General features: G+C 29.0%; 1 pseudogene; it reads left to right on the top strand.

Annotated features, from left to right (window-relative positions):
* Positions 1 to 256: 256 nt before the first annotated feature.
* LOC149514071 (E2F transcription factor-like E2FE) lies at positions 257 to 16,879 on the top strand (annotated as a pseudogene).
* The last annotated feature ends 1,779 nt before the right edge of the window (positions 16,880 to 18,658 follow it).

The following is an 18,658-nucleotide window of genomic DNA, read 5'->3' as shown; positions in this document are numbered from 1 at the left end:
TATATAATTAATGTCACATTCGCTATTGTATAATTATTGTATTCTAAATCATACATTATCTTTTGATTTAATTAAATTGATATGTTCTTTATATATTGTAGGTTTTGATTTCTTAACTTCTCAATGTCTTTATATATGTTCTAAACTAATATCTTTTCTATATTCGCTTTTATGATGTAAGCAAGCTACAATAAAAAGGAATAGGTTGAAAGGAAAACATATCAGATATATTAGTTCTAAACCATCGGCAGCACCTATGGATATTTGCTATGGACTGAATCCTTTGAAGGAAAATAAACGTACTATCAGATCTAACTCTGTCACTTCTAACCCTTTAACTGATATTGGATCTGACAATATGAAGGTCTAGGTTTAGATAGTACCCCATCAATTGATTATGCTTTAAATTTGGATGCAGTTATGATATACCCCAATTTTAGAATTTGAGTATAATGATAAAAGTATTACGATTTTACAAATTTATTTTTTATTTGTTGCAGTTGATAATAATGGTCAACGAAGGACCAGAGGTCGAACAACTTTGAATGAATTATTTGCACTACCTCCTAATGAGCGTATTGTAGTGTCTGCAAACTCTGATAGGCAACCAATTGGTGAAGAGGCTCAACTGTTGGCTGGATTTCTAGGCATGCTAGCCCGTAATGGAATGAAATTGCCTATTCATTACGAAACATGGCATAAAGTTCCAGAAGAAGTTAAGGCTGATGCTTTAAACTTTATTAAGGCATTAGTATAATTAAATAGGTATAAAAATTTTTTTATTTTACATTTTGTTTTTTATTCAAGATTTTCTTATTGTATTATAAATATCAAGATTTGTACTTGAAATACCAACTTTATTTGTGCTTAAGTCATTGGGAAAGAAATGGAAAGATTTTAAGCATAGTTTGAAGGATAAGTATTTCGATCGAAATACTAATGTAAGGACGATGATGGAAAATTTACCTCATAATGTGATTAGGTGGCAATATGAACAAGTAGTTAGATTTTGGTTCTTAAGAAAATGAGAGGTACTAGTTTATAACTTTGTACAGTAGAATGAAGTGATGAAAGTGTTTTATGGTTTAAATTAGTAATATTTGTATTTCTATCATATCCGTAATTGTTTTTTATGATAGGAAAGAGAACATATTAGGATTGGTAGCAGAAAGCAACAAAAATATAGCCACACAAGTGGATCAAAAAGTTTTGCAAGAAAGCAAAAAAGAAATAGTAAGTTTATGATAATAAACTTATGAATGAACTTTTTCTGTTGTTCAAAGGTAAATATGCAAATTAACAGTTATTGTTCCATTTTAATAGTTTTGATAATTTCAATACATGATATTAAACTTATCGAAAGTTTTCAACTTAGTTGACATGGATGATATGTATAAAAAAGTTATTGTTTACGTATATTTAGGTAAAAATATAAATTTGTTATTATTGTTGTATTTTAACAGTTTGGATAGCTTCAATACTTGATATTAAACTCGTCCGATTGATTGAACTTGGTTTCTACAATTGATATGGGAGAAAAAGTTGTTGTTTATGTCTATTTGGGACTATTTTTACATATAAAAGGCAAATATACAAATTAAACTTTTGGATGGCTTTCAACATATTGAATGGCTTCAATCCTTGATATTAAACTGGTAGAAAATAATTGAATTTGGTTTCCATGATCGATATGTGTGAAAGCCCAAAATGCTTTTATTGTTTGCATATATTTAAGACTATAGTGTTGTTACAGGGCCAAAATATAAATATATGAGATTAAAATTATTTGAAATTTTAATGCTTGATTGACAGGCTTGATATGCATAAATAAGTTACGGTTGATATGTATCCTATCAAATAACATATATTTTTGTATAGGAGAATAAGATGGGTGGTACAATTGGACGCGTTGAACTTTTTCACATAACACACTGAAAAAAAGATAGATCTTACATGAATGTCAAAACACAAGAAATTATGGTAATTTGTATCATCTATTTTAACAAAAAGTAAATATTTACTCTTTTTAACATATTATCAATTAATCATTAAACTTGATAGTTGTATATGACAAATTTACAGGAGAAAGCGAAAGAAAAAATGGCTGTTGAGATTAAAGTAACATCTTATGGTTCTTTCAACATGCAAGAAATGAAAAATTGGATATTCATAGAAGTTACTGGAAAAGAAAGGCATGGACGGGTTCGAGGCCTTCGATTGGGTCCAACACCATCTGCCTACTATGGACATAGCTTTCAACAATTTACATTTTCAACAAGTCAGTTTTCGCAAGACAGTTCAATATTGAGAAGGGAGTTGCAAACAATGCAACAATGTTTTTAGCAAATGGAAGCAGAAAGAGAACAGAAACGTGCCAAAATTGAGGAAGAACATGCTAAAATGGAGTAAGAGCATGCAAAATTTCAACAGTTGCATGATCGATTCGATCATCTTATGAATTTTATGCAACAACAATTTTCAAGAAATGATCTTGGTGCTCCAGAAAATTAGGTATTATATTTAGTAAATATTTAAATTTTTAAATATAAAAAAAAAGCTTACAATGAAGTGTTAAAAATTGTATGGTATTATTCAGTAGGTTTGTGAGCATGCTAGTTACTAAGGTGAAAAAGTTTCTTCACCAATTGGCAGCCAGCAAAATGTATGCAGTCATCAATTTCATACATTTTAATTTTTATTTTGTTAATGTATTAAAAATATTTGAATGTTATTATACTAATTATTAAACTTTGTATTAATTATATTCATATTTAAACGTGAATTAAGTTTATATTAATTTTAGTTTTTGAATTTAAGCTCTTTAATGAAAATAAAATTTATTAAAATAAATTAAAAAAATACATTTTTACATAATGGCAACATTTGCATTCAACAATGTCGCTAAATGAATAATTTAGTGGCGTTTATATCATAAAACACCACTAAAAGTAGCGACACTTTTACCAGCAAATGCCGCTAGTTAAGTGGCATTTTTTAATACAAACGCCATCAAAGAAATGGTGTTTTTCTCATAAAAATGCCACTAAATTATCGGCGTCTCAAAGATACATAATGGCAACATTTGCATTCAACAATGTTACTAAATGAATAATTTAGTGGCGTTTATATCATAAAACATCACTAAAAGTAGCAACACTTTTACCAGCAAATGCCGCTAGTTAAGGGCATTTTTTAATACAAATGCCATCAAAGAAATGGTGTTTTTCTCATAAAAATGCCACTAAATTATCGGCGTCTCAAAGATAAAAATGTCACTAATATAGAAGCATTTTCATATACAAACGCCTCTAAAGTAGCGGCATTTTCAATTACAAACACTACCAAAGCAATAACATTTTTCTCATAAAAACGTCATTGATTTAGTGACATCTCAAAGATAGAAATGCCGCTAAAATAGAGGTGTTTTAGATATAGACACCACTAATGTTGAGGCATTTTTTCAAAAACACCACTATTTTTCGTGACGCGTGTGTAGCCAACACTTTGAATGGCGTTTTTCGTAAACGTCGTAAATTTTTTAGTAGCGTTTATAAACACCGCTAAACATTAAAAAAATGCCACTGAAAACCTAAACCCCTGTAGTGATATGTACACATATATATGTAGGCTTAGGGTTTTTAACATGTATGCATATTTAATTGATGCAAAGTGTCAATGTAAGTGCAAGGTGTCAATGCAAGTGCAAGGTGTCAATATGCATGTAATGGCATATATATATATACATATATACGTATATATATGTGTGTGTGTATATATATATACCCCACACCATATGCCCTCCCATAATTCATGCATATTGGCACTTGTTTCTTTAACAAGCCATGCATATTGACACTTAAATTGGAATATCCTTTCATGCTTCATGCATTATGTTTCGGCAACTCATGCAATTAAGCATTATATTTTGGCAATAATTTATTGTCTTGTGCATGTAAAATCTTTGCCACCTTAGAAGCCAACTCATGCATATTGACATTTGTATACTTTTCGTAGTCATAGTGTGCATGCCATACACTTTAAATTTGTGGACTTTCTTATTTCTTTCATTGCCATCGAAATCTTGATAATTAACTCATTGTGTCTTAAATCTATTCATGATCTTTTACCATTATTTTTGATGCCACCCATTGGTCATAAAATAAAAAATGCCATGCTGGAATCTAATTCATAGCACTTTTTTTTTAGTCTCTAAAAATGGTGTATTTTAAAAATCACAAAAATCATCCTGTCATTCTTTCTAAGAAAGATGAAGATATTAGAAAAGTAATATTTCTTCCTATCAACAAGTCCTTATTTAATCGATATGATTCTAGTTAGGTATCCTTCCAATTTCCTACCACTTTGAAAGAATGGTCTACGAAACTCTCTCAAGCTTCACAATCTTCTTCTTCAACTAGATGCCTTCAATCTAGCCTTCATGACAAAACTTCAAATCATGAAAAGTTTGATATATTAGGAAGTCGAATTGTTTTTGACAAAGCTTATTGGGGATCTTCTTTCAAGATTATTAGGGAATTTAGTTATATACTAAAATATTGATATACTTTATCACTTTGAAAAATCCTTGATGGTTTCTATTATATATGATGGGGTTTAAGCATCTTTATACACTTATGATCAAAACAAGGATGTTATTTGAGCATTCTATGAAACTTGGTGTCCAATTACAAATACTTTTCATATTGCTACCTGAAAAGCTTCCATCTTATTATGGATTTGCACAAATTGGATGGTTTACCCATTCATGGTTTAATTTTTTATAGTGAGGCCATCCCATGTGTTGCAGAATTAACTGGAGCTAATGATCAAGGAAGATTTATTCCAAGATGCTATAAATACTTATTTACAGCCTTTCGCCACTTGAAAAAGAAAGGGCAACAAAGTCTTCCTTAAGGATTGATTGGTTTTTGGTTTCAAGGGAAACTACGCTACACGAAGCCTCCTACTCGAAGGTTAAAGAAATCGACCCATCCAAAAGTCACTCATAACCCAAATGGGATCCTTTGCAGGCATCAAGATTTCGAAGTTGTAGCAAATGGAAGATGTGCAAAACTTGAGGTCATAGAAAATTCAAAGCAAGACACTTACTTAGTTACTTTCATCTTTTGCTAGATTTGTGCCTTCATCTTTCAAGTCGGGATTATGAATCTATTTGGCCTGAGACATTCAAAATTGCTAGCTCAGTGGCTATTGGGAAAATTGTTAATATGGCTATTCCATTAGTAACTATTATTTATAATGTGGTAAACAAAATAGCCTTTTCCATCCAAGTGAGATTTTCAGAGGCATGCTTTCCAATTCACTATGTTTATGGATGATTGAGTTATTATTTCCCAACTCACTATAAAAATCCAAATGATGTTTGTGTACCTATGATGGCCAAGTTTTTAAAAGAAGGCAGTGCTAAGTATTTTAATGAAAATGAAGCACAAAATTTGATTAATATTGGCATAATATGGGATGCTAACTTGTTCCCCATGAATAAAGAAAAAAGTAATTGTAGACAATGGGACCTTTAGTGCAACTCAATATAGTTATCTTGTTAGTATTCGCTCAAGTTACTTGCCTGTTTGATATAACAAAGCCATTATAATTGAGCCTTATAGTTCTCATTGATTGTTCGTATTTGCTCAAGCTTCAATTTCTAATGACCATAAATTTTATAAAGTTACATCTCAAGTAGAAAACCATGCTTCTTAACAAGTTTGAAACAAGATTGTTAGTCAAGAAGACATTTGTCCTAACACGATCATTGAAAAGATAAATAATGTTTCCAACATTGTGAAAAACTCCATAAAATCTCTTGTTGAAGTCAACCATTTTACATCTCCAGAATCTAAATTTAATGCTGTCAAAGTAATCTCTGGTTATTAGTTAAAGTTTACAATGGCTCTATGGGAAAGCATTTAGTCAAGGATTGTTCGAGCTTCTTTTGATTGAGATCTTTATTTTACTAATAATGTTCATAAGATTTTTAGTGCAATAGAAGAAATCAAAATCGTTGACTCTTCTTCATTTGAAACCATGGTGGAAGACTACTTCCTACAAGTTAGGAAGTTTAATGACCTTGAATCTTTCATTTCTTCTAACATGTCATTCAAAGATCAAATTGAGAAGATTCAAGTATTCCAAATTTGTCTTAAAGATTCAATGTCCCTTGAACTTGCAACTATTGTACAAATCAACAACTTGTAATTTGACTTGGCTGAGATAAAAAAAGAGATTTATGTGTTGCAATACAAGAAGAATAAACTTGAATCATCACTTAAAGAGATTAAAGATGAAATGAAGCAACGGAGAATTAATGTTTCCTAAATCTGTGAGGAGATGAGATCTGTTGAGTCTTCTAATACTCATAATGAAAATGAAGTCAAATCTTTAAATTTATTGCAAAATATGTTAGAATCCTCCCAAAAAGATTTAGAGAACTTTAAATGGAAGCCTTAAGTTATATTTTCCCTTAAGAAGTGTAACTCATTTCTCTTTAATTTTTAGGAAAACTCTATTTATCATAGTGTAATGCCCTTTAAGTTTGGAATAAAATGATCTCATGAAACTTCCAAGATATCTTTCATCCATGCTTTATGTTGATTACAAATTAAATTCCAAAGAAGTTTTAACTTGTAAAAGATTTGCTTTACTTGAAAATTCAAATTTGAATCATGATGTTTGAAAAAAGAATTCAAACTTAATAATACTTTGTGGTTTCAAGTAAACGAAAGATACTTAAATCAATTCAAGAATTTTTTTATTTGTTTTGATTGAACTTGGAATTAAAACCAAGCTACCAACATACTTTCAAAACAGAAGAATCAAGTAATCTTGCAGTTTTTTTTTCTTTTTGTACCTTAACTTTTGCCTAAATTGTACTTTGTAAGATTTTCAACTCATAAGGCTTTTTTTTTTTTTTTGGTGTCCTAACCTTTGCCTAAGTTGTCCTTTGTAGGGATTTTTAACTTAGTGGAACTTTAAAAAAAAAAATAGTTTAGTCTTTTGTCTAGGAGCAACATTTTTTTTTTGTGAAGTTTAAGCTTGTGCTTATGAGCAATATGAGTAGTTTAGGCTCGTGCTTAGGAACACTACTTTTTTTTTTGTAGTTTAAGCTCATGCTTAGAAGCAATATGAGCAATTTAGGCTCATGCTTAGGAGCAATATATATATATATATATATTTTTTTGTGTAGTTTAAACTCATGCTTAAGAGCAATATGAACAATTAAGATTTATGCTTGGGAGAAGTATGAGCAATTTAGGCTCATGGTTAGGAGCAATATAAGCAGTTTAGGCTAATGCTTAGGAACAACATATGCAGTTCAGCCTCTTGCTTGGAAGCAGTTTTTTTTTTGTTCAAGCATAGTAATATTTTAAAAACTTGCCATTAATTGACCCAACTTTTATTCCATCTTGATCAAAAATCTTATGTGCACCATAATTGTAAACTTCTCGAATAACATATGGTTCATCCCATTTTGAAAGAAACTTGTTGCCAATGCAATGTGAAATATTTATTAGTCTTTTTACAGCAAGGATTAGGTCACAAACCTAAAATGAACGTGGCTTAACTATCTTACAAAAGCTTTGGATAACTTAGCCTGATAACATTCCAAGCATTGTAGAGCTCATTTGATAGATCAAACACCATTGTTAATAGTTAGATGATGCATAGTAACTTTTAGATCAAATATAGGTATCTCATTGTAAGTTCAAGTAAAGACATCTCGATATTTCATCAAAAGATCAAGGTAAGCTTCCTCATCTTCAAAAAACATAAAGATTGTATGAAGACATTTGTTAGTGCCAATGTTGATTTCTTTTAGCTCATTAATTGTAGCTTGATTTCCTTTTTCAAATCTTGGAGGAGTTTTTTAAGCATTTTTTTTTTCAGATTTTTCATCAATTTTTTTTATAGACACATGATTAAAGTAAGGATTTCCATATCTTTAGACTCTTCCTTATTTGGAGATGGAATTTGCTTGGTTGTTACCACTTTGTGCTTTCTCACTTTCAATGAGTCACCAACAGTTACTACCTATTTATTTTATCTTTTCATTTAGGAATGGATCTTACTATGAAAAATCCTTAGATTAATCCAATATGAGAGCTTTACTTCTTGATTTGTGCACCATCTTTTTGAAGTTTAGATGTCCAAGTCTTGGATGAATAAGAACATGCTTACTCACAAAAGCTTCAGTATCCTTTTTCCCCATTCACTCAAAAATTAACTTGTGAGATGAATGTGTTCTTAGATGATCAAAGATTGAATCTCGTGTTAACTGTATACCTAACCGATCAAAAACTGATGACCTTGGTATCTTAATTGAATTTCCTTACTTATTAAAAAAATTTTCCACATTTATGTATCTTGAAGTTTTTTTATGAATCTTCAATTTTAATGATGAAGATCCAAGCTCAGCTTTCAAGGTACCAGCATAATCAATCTTTTTTTGCCAATCTTGTCTGATCTTTATTAAACTTTGAGAAAGTTCTTCAATTGGCTAGTTTGTTTCGTGAATCAATTTTGAAATATCTTTTTACCTATATCTAGCTTTAACAAGAAGTTTGTAAGCATTAGGACCAAAACCTTTAGTGTAATGTGAAGGTAATTCATCATATTCAATAAAAGGTCCTTCTAATGGCGCTAGAAATCCTTTAAATAGTGGTTTAGAAACCTTTGATTCTTTCAATCCTGTAAGAGGGAGAGTCAAATTCTTTAAACCTTGAGTAATTTCAGCATCTCCATAGCTGGTAAAGAGACCTGTAATTTTTTTTTCTTTTTTTTTTTTAACTTTTTCACATTGATATTCTATTTATCTAGAAATAATTTTTCTATGAAAGCATTTTCCAAATAAAACTTAGCATTAATGAAATGAGCCTTCATAGTAGAACCTGGCTTGGAATCTGCGGCAACTATCTTTATATGACCATTTCTATAATACTTCAAACATAGGTGAAGAGTTAAAGAAACTATACTATTTTGTTGTATCCACAGTCGCCCTAACAACATATTTTATGTTGTCTTAGCATTAATCACATGGAATAGTAGATTTAATTCCATATCACCAATAAAAGTTTAAAGTTTGCACTTTCTAAAAGCCTTTTTCCTTAATTGAATCCTTGAATCATCAAGCGATTTTATGACAATTCATCCAGAGGGATTCCAAGTTCTTTCATTATCTTTAAAGGGATGATGTTGACAACAGATCCATCATCTATTAGGATTCTATTGATCCTTTCTCATGAACATATCCATCAATAAATAGTGATTGATTGTAAGGAGTAAATCCTTACAACAAATCTTCATCAAAAAAATCAATCTTTGTAGCACAACCATGGCCAACTTCAAATGCTATCTTATTAATATTGTTGTCATCATTTTCCAAGTCTTCATCAATATGGTAGCAAGTCACCAAATTTTCTTTTCTAAATTGAATTGGCATATATTCATTCAAAATGATTGGCTTTCTTGACTTCATTGGTCCTAAGTTTTCACGCTTGGATGGATTTACTTTTGTTTAGATCACATTTAGTGTTGGCTTCCTAACTATTTGCTTAACCATTTTAGCTTTTATCATTACTTAAACAAGTTTTTGTAGATTTTCCTTTTGACCTTTTCGACTTGTGACTAAGGTTCAACCATCATTATTTTGATCTTTGATTTAAAGATGAGCATTGCCCCAATTCTTTTAAAGGTCAATTATTTTTAGAGCTAGTATGATAGGGTTAGACGAACCAAATTTGATGGTTGTACTTGAATTTAGTAAGACTAGGTCAAAAGAACCAAATTTAATGGTTTTGCCCAAAAAGTTGGATTGAGAAGCTATATATATTGATGCTAAGTTTGATATCACAACTTATTCTTCAAATTCAATTTTTCCATCATCATGAAGTTGCATGATTTTATCTTTTAAAACAAAAACATTGCTCTAATGGATGACTAATCATATGGTGATACTTGCAGTAATTAGGGTCATCCACTTTATTAACTTTCATAAGTCACTTTAATTTTAGTAACTAGATCAGCTTGGACTTTAAAAGTTCATCAAGTATGTTTGAAACATCTAAATTAAGAAAATGATACTTTTTCTCTAGTCTTTCCCTCAATGGGATTCTGTTTTTACCTTTATCTTCAGAATGAGTTGATTTTACCTCTTGAGATTTCTTTGATTTAAAGGTTATCTTCAAGGACTTAGCATTTATAGTTATGGACTGTTTGTTTTCTCCCTTATCAATTAAAATTTTACCCTCTTTGTAAGTATCTTGCTTTTCTTTGCCTTTCTTTGGCTTGTAAATAGGAGGTCCTTAGTTTCCAACAATTGTCATACTTAACTCCATATCATGTGTGTGTGTAGCCAGTTCTTCGAAGGTTTTAGGCTTAAAACCTTAGAGAATATAATGTAATTCCCAATTCATACCTTGTATGCACATGTCAAAAGCAGCAGACTCAAGCAATCATTTTTGCAATTAAGGTTTAAATTTTTCCATCTATGAATGTAATCAATCATCGGTTCATCTTTCCATTGGTGTGAACATATGAGCTCAATCATTTAAGTATGCGACGAGTGTTATAAAATCGATTGAGAAATTCACGTTCAAGCTATTCCTAACTATCAATTGTGCCAGCTTAAGATTGGTATACCAATCAAAGGAATTTCTTTTTAAAGAGCAAACAAATTTGTTGACTAAAATATCACTATCAGTGCCAGCATTATTGCAAGTTTCCATAAGTGAGCAACATGTTGGATTGGGTTTCTTTTGACATCAAATTGTTGAGACTTTGAGGGCTAGTAATTTTCAAGCATCCTCAAACGATCAATTCTTTGAGAATATGGCTTAGCATATGTGAATGAAGGTTGTGTGACATTCTTAACTTGATCTTTGATTGCTTATTTGATAAGATCTATGAGTTGACTAGCAGTGACAATTTCATCAAGCATTTGTTAAGAATCCTTGGCAACTTCTATGTTGGAATTCTTACCATCCTCTTGAAAGATTGATTTATGATTTTGGTTTAAAGTTACCGATTGCTTTCTAATAAGATTGCTAATATTCTTTATCATGGTAGCAATCTAGTTATCTTTTTCTTTAATTTTTGTAGCAAAAGTTTCCATAATTTTAAAAAAAAATGCAACTTGTTCTTTTAATGATGTGGTGCCATTTGTCATGACATTCATTACTCCAAAATATATTTATGAAGGAGATGATAAAATAGAGCTATTACTTACACTTGATCCATGAGGTGAACTAGGCTTTCCAATGAAAGATTCCTTTAATCCTTGAAAATGAGTGTCATAGAATTGGTTTTGGTTGAGCACTAAAAGAGTTTAAGCATAGATTTCTTCAAGAGTTTTTTTTTTTTTTTTTTTTACTTCTAGTGCCATATAAGTGGGTAACAACATCAATGTTTAGTGATGAGTTAGGGAAGACTGCAGGATTTGTTTGAGTAGGCTTAAGAGTTAGCTTGTTGACAGAGGTTTTTTTAGGAAGCCATTGCAGCTTAAACACTTGAAGTTTGAAAAAAAGAGATGAAAGGTCGAGATTTCCCACTAGGCACACAAAAAATTTGTACACATGAATTTCATATTGAAAATATAACAAGGAAAATTGGAGACAAATAATAAATTTGTTTATCAAACTTGTAAAATTACAATATTTAAGAATTCTTATTACAAAGAAAATCCTCTGATTCTTTTCTTCAACAAAAATCCACTTCAAAGGTTAGGCAAACTTGATATTGAATGCTTCAAGGGTCATCGAGACTTATTTTTGAATGCGTCAAGGGTCTTGTTGACTTGACCTTGAACAAATGGAATCGATCTACTTCTTTTATAGGGAATAAGATTGAAGAGTAGTATCTTGACAATTAAGAACCCAAATGCTTTAAAATTTTTTCAATTCTTTAAAGCTTGCTTCTTGTGACTTTAGAGAGGTTTTGGGTCTTTAAAATCTTTTCTTCTCTTTAGAATTGTGAATTATGAATTATGACCAAGGGAGGCTCTATATTTATAATGCCAACCTGCCGAGTGAGAGAGTTTTAAAAGAAACCAACCTTTTTTATTTTATCTCTAAACAACTGTAGTTTAATAAGAGATAAAAATTGATGATTCATTGATGAACTTTGATTAGTCAAACCAAGTGTTTTATCTTCAATTGACAAGTGATGTATTTAACTAATCATAAAATTAATTAATTAATTATATCATTAAATTAAATAATATCATTAATCCATATAGCGGTAACCAATATGTCACTTAAAAATTCTTTAATTAATTAATTAAAGAAAATTTATTGGAAATGTGGCACTTCATGAATGGATGAAAATTTTCTCCTTCTACAATAGTACTGATTTAAAGTTTAATATTTGACCATTTTAATATTAACATTAGATATAAGTACATACATCAATTACCAATCATCCAACTATAATGTCGAATAGTAGACATTATTAAAAAAGTATCAATTATTAATTACAAAAAATATTTAACATAAATAATAGGCTAATTAATTAGCTGATCCTTTATCTATTTTTTTTGTTTTGTAAATTATAATACTAGCATTACTATATTAAATATGATCATATACAATAATTAATCAAATGTTTCATCAAAATGTTGAATTAGAAAAACTTATATACACCAATTGACATTAACATAATAACATTGGATATAAATTGAGTTAATTTGATATTTTCACAAAATCATATCCATACTATTATAGATAAAAAAAAAATCCCTTAAGGATCCTATACTCGATAGTTGTCTTTTTTTTTTTTGGGGTTTTGCAATTTTATTTTAAATTATTCTTTTATGTCTTTGAAGCTTCCACCTTTTTTTCACAACCTCCAAGCTTTATTCTATTGCTTTATCTCTCTTGGAAGCTCTTAGGCCTAATTTCTTTCATATTACCAATTTTCTCTCTCTTTGAAGCTTTGAGTGATAAATTTTGAAAAATTAGAAGATATTTGTGTTTTGGGTTGCAAGGTTGGAAATCAATTAGTCCTTTGAAGCGCCCATTTTTTTTTTAATTTTCAGCAGCTATCGATATCTGAATCGTCCTAAAAGGGTTTCTCTTTTTTTTTTTCCTTTTAAATTTAAGATTTGCTATTGTAGCTTCCTTTCAGTTAAATTCAAGAGTCATTCTTAATTTGCATGCACTATAGTTTGGAAATTCTTAAATTGACACAATCATGTTGTTTTGTATTGGAGGAGTTAAAGAGTAAAAAAATATTTGTGTAGCATGTTAATACTACTATAAGCTTTGAGGCCACTATTGATTTTGTGCAATCTTTAATAGTAAGTTCAACCATTAATATGTTGGTAATATGAAAGAAAGTAGGACTCCATTGGATGATCTTGCTATTCAGATCTTTGGGTTTAGCTTTCTTTCAAGTGTTTTCTTTTTTGAGTTTATAGGCTTTTCAATGTTTCTTTTCTATATTTCTCAATGCATGTAGAAATTGCATAAACAGAGTTTAAATCCATCAAACAAAATATTCTTTCTAAATGATGAATCAAGAATCTAGATGTCAAGAGTTGAACAGTTAAATGATTTTGGTAGGAATTATTTTTGTACCTCATTTATTAATTCTAAATATAATGGTTCACAATGATTAGGGACATAGGGTGTCTTTTTCATAATATAAGTAAATTAACATTCCTACCACTATTTTTGTATTTCTTTTTTACTATATGTGATTTTGTGTATATTGATTTTGCTTTTTAGGTTGAGTTAATCTCTTCCAATAAAGCAACAAGGTTGTTGCTTGGTAATGCTCATAATACCTCAATAATAAGAAGTAATAAGTCTTTAGCTTTTCCCACCTCATTCCAAATTGAGAAATAACTATAAAGAGATCAACTAATTGAATTATTTATTGTTTGTTTGATGATTCAATAGCAAAAGTAAGGTGGCTATATGACATTGCAAACGTGTTGTCTTCCATGAATCTTATTGAGAAGGAAAATAGATTAGAGATGCAATTGGAAATAACTTTTTTGTTGTTCATTTGATGATTCAACAATAGTAGAAATAACGCAAGTTGGAAATGATTGACATTTAAGGAAATACAGGGTGGAAATGACTTTTTGATTGTGTGTGATTTTGTATATATTGATTTGTAATGTTAGCCAAGACTCAGCTTAAGCTCAATTCTCTTAATTTCAGCCATTCAAAGAGATGTAGGTTAGAATTAGCTACTTTGCGAAGCAAGAAAGGTTTTGGTAGAGCTGTTTGTGTTGCTGCCCTTAATGGTGATGTTAAAGAAAATCGACAACAAGACTTCAATAAGACCAACAACACCTCTACCATCAAAGATAAAGTTGGTATTAACGAAATCAAACCTAATCTTTTTAATTTAATTGTTTTTTACAACTTTTCATAATTGCTTGTTCTTGGTGATTTAATGCTTGGTTTCATTGTTGCTGTTATTGGTTATTGTTTTTAGTTTCCTATAAAGATGCTATAAAACAAAAGCAAATGGTGAATTAATTTTTTTCTTTTAAATTGAGATTTTAGCTTAATTATTGTTTAAATAAGATTGAATGTTTGGGCTTAAGTTAGATATTTTACTGACATCTAGTCTTGGATGCTTTCTCGCTTTGCTCATAACCTATTTTTATTAAGTTGATAATGATTACATTTTTTATTGGAATTTGAAAGAAGGATTTGGTTGTTAGTTGAAGGAGATTGCACGAACAGAGTTTAAGTTTGTGTTTATTCATGAGTGGGAGATTTTAAACAAAATATACAATGGTAAAGAAAGTTGGTGTTATAAAAAAATATCTCCTTAATTCAAGGCTGTGTGCTCATGCTTAGTTTGTCAACATCAATTGTTAAATGATTTAATCAAGCAAAAAATTATATTCTTTTGTTCCTTGAAATATTAGAATGTCTAAAAAACTACTTCTAGATGAATGTTAACTGCTTTTGGATCAAATTTATTGATCTTTGACATTTTAAAGATCAGGTTTGTTTCAGTATAGGTGCTGTAAGTAGAAGAGGAAGAGTTAATAAATGTCATGTGTTTGGATGAGAGTTTTGTCCTGATTATAAGGGATTGTAAGCAACTTAGGTGCAAACATACAAGAATCTTGTGGAAAATGAATGACATTCTTTAGACAAATGCTCATGACTTTGATGTATGGTTTTCACTTTTAATGGTTATAATCTTATCAGTAAACTTTCCTTGTATCTCAAGTATTTTCTCTATAATATGATTTTTTATCATCTAAAACAAGACATATATTGCCTTATTACAAGCAACAATGAAAGCCAAATGTGAAGGTACTTTTGTTATACCTAATCGAGTCAATCAGAACAAAGTTGCTTTTACTTGAGTTATTTTCTACTTAAGTTGTTAATATGTCAAAAATCAAACAAGAGCACAAATAGAATGTTTTTGGCATTATGAGATGTGTTGCATTATGGGATTAGAAACAATAAAAACAAAACCAAAATAGTGGAAGAGAATAGAAAAAGAGGCTAAAATCAATGTAAACTCAGGTTGTAAAACCATTTAGAAAATGATATTCAACTATAATATTAGCATTCCATCCTCAATATCACAATCAAGGTAAGGTATACTTTAATGCTCTATTATACATATAAGCGAAATGGTTTGATCATAGAAGTGCTTTTTGTTTAACTGTTAATGCAATGGAAAATTTGTCAGCCTAAATAGTAGTATTAACCAAATAAGTTATATATATAGATTTTTTAAATTCACACGTGAATATCACATGCTAATTTATTAATATATTAGTATAGTTGGAAACCTTTGCCTTTTTTTTTTAGTTTAAAGGTTGTTTTGTTTAAGATTTGATTTTATAAATGATGGATATAATTGTTTTCTATAAGAGTTGTTTGAGGTTGTTTGCTAATTAGGTTTGAGGTGAGCGAAAAGTTTAATTCTCTATTTTGGTTAGATTTTTGTGATATTTGTTTTAAAGGTATAGTTGGAGATAGTAAGTTTTTTAAGTTTGAAGTTATATGATTCTATTTTTGTATTTCTTTTTTATTAAGTGTGAGTTTGTATATATTGATTTGGTTTTCTAGGTCGAGATCTCCTTTGATTAAGCAATGAGGTTGTTGCTTGGTAATGCTCACAGTACCTCAATAATGAAAAATAATAAGACCTAACTTTTCCCAACTCATTTTGAATTGAGAAATAACTACAAAGAGATCAACTAATTAACTTATTTGTTGTTCATTTGACGATTCAACAGTAAAAGTAAAATGGCTATATGGCATTACAAACGTGTTGTCTTCTATGAATCTTATTAAGAGGGTAAATAGATTGAGAAAATCGATGAGAAATTAGAACTTCTTTGACTTCAATCTCAACATCTTTATTATTCTTACAGACTTAAGATATGGTGTTTTTAAGTGCTCAAAGATAAATGAATATTGTGTAAACCCATATTGTAAATACAAGGAAGCCTACATTTAGGTGATTAAGGCTCAGAGGGAAATTAGAAAAAGGATTTTTTTATGCTTTGGTTCTTCATGAATCTAAGAAAAAGGTGTTTGGAACTGATGTTACAAACATTAGTTTCAAGAGGAATAAGGTTGATTCTTCAAATGATCAAAATCTTAAACAACGCAAGAAGATGTAAAAGCAAATAAAAGTTGAAAATTTGGTGACTGTGACTCATAAAAGTAGTTTGGAGGATTCAAAACAAGGTTCAAAAAGCAATTAATTTGGTCCATTTGCTCCTGTAAACTTAACCAAGATTGGCAACTTTGAGAACAATGTGAAGTGGGTTCATGATTGGGAGAGTCTTGTTTCCATGTTCCATCCTCAATGTCACAATTAAGGTAAAGTATGCTTTAACTCTATTATACATATAGGTGGAATGGTTTGATCATAAAAGTGCTTTTCGTTTAATTGCTAATGCAATAAAAAATTGGTTAGCCTAAACAGTAGTAGTAATCAAATAAGTTACATATAAGGATTTTTTAGATTCACATGTGAATATCACATGGTAATTTATTGCTAGAATATTCAATTTTAGAATTGTACTAATGAACTTGATAAAAATAATTGTACTAATAAATGAGAAAAAGGATAAGGTAAAATATTTTCTATCAGTTGACATAAAATTTTGGTTAATAAAAATTTAAAAACGAGCTGCTTAAGGTATAAATTTTATCTGGTCAGTTGTTCTCTACTTTTGGCCTATTCAACACTTTTCTCAGTTTCTATGGTATTAGTACCTTTGTGTGCCTTATCATCTATAAACTTGATAGGACACACATAGTTATTGGTAATACGGTATGTCTTACTATCTTATGTCACTTGGAGCACTTCAACACATTTGTGACTTGGAAGTTTTTATGTGTGCTGGATTCTAAGTAGCAAAAGAGCAGTTTTTTGTTGCATTTTTCATCATGCTAATAAATTATTTTTATCATTGATCTTATTCTGTTTTATTTTATTGTAGGATGATGAATTAACAATATTGGATGTTCAAAAGTTTAAGCCTATTCACAAACACAAGTTCAATTATGAGGTATTGTTGAGTTCATACCAATTTGCTTTCCTTTTCTTTGTTAGTTTTAATCATCCTTCAAAACAAAGGTTTTAGAAAACATATTGATACTTGCATTAATGCTATGGTAATAGTAAAATATGTCTAAGTAATCTCTTTAACTACAAAAATATATAAATCTATTTATTTTATTTATTCAACATCAATTTAATATAAAATTATTTTGTCCCAAAGTGAAGTGAGGTTTGCTTCCTATTTTCGTATAATCATTACACCAATGGACCAAATTTCACAAAATTGAATTGTCAATATTATTAAAAGAGCATTAACTTGATTATGTTGACATTAACATGAAAATATAATTAACATTGGGTGCGCACCAAATGATCAAATATCCAATTAGAATGTTCAATAGTAAATATTATTAAATTAATTCTATAACGCTAATAATCCTAAACTTAATAAATGTGATTACTTAAATATAATTAATTAATCTTAATATCAATAAAATATAAAAATTAATTGCATTAAAATTATTACTAATGTAGTATACTTTTAAATTTTGCTTTAATTTACTATTAGTAATAATTAATTCTACCCTCACCTTAATTTTAATTTTAATATATATTAATAAATCAATTAAACATTAAATTTTATTAAAAATTTTATCTAATATTAAAATAAATCAGTAATATATTGTAAATTATTATTTTTATAATATAATCAAATTTTAAATTAATGATATTATTTTTATTTTGTATTGATAATTGTTGTAAATATAATAAGGATAGTATTAAAAATTATTTGATATTCATATTTAGTGTGTTTTTAAATTAACTTTATTTTATAATCAAATCTAAATATTTAATATTAATTTTTTATAATATATTATTGATATAATTATTTAATAATTATAAATAATAATATTTTTTAAATTTCTATTTAAGAAAAATGTTTATCATTTGTTTATATTTATTTATTTTTAAATAGTCATATACTTCAAGTCTTGGATTTAAATCATTATGGATTTGGATCATGATAGATTTAAGTTTTGTCCATTTTGAGCCTTTTTGAATTGAATTTTTTTTTAATTTTGATAAACTTTTATTCAAGTTACTTGGAGTTCAATCATGAATCAGTTTAGACAAAATT

The sequence above is a fragment of the Durio zibethinus genome, chromosome 17 (assembly GCF_047325235.1).
Source record: "Durio zibethinus cultivar Kanyao isolate XHJ-2024 chromosome 17, ASM4732523v1, whole genome shotgun sequence".
Lineage (NCBI taxonomy): Eukaryota > Viridiplantae > Streptophyta > Magnoliopsida > Malvales > Malvaceae > Durio > Durio zibethinus.
The sequence above is the reverse complement of the archived record's forward strand: the minus strand, read 5'-3'. Positions and strand labels throughout refer to the sequence as shown.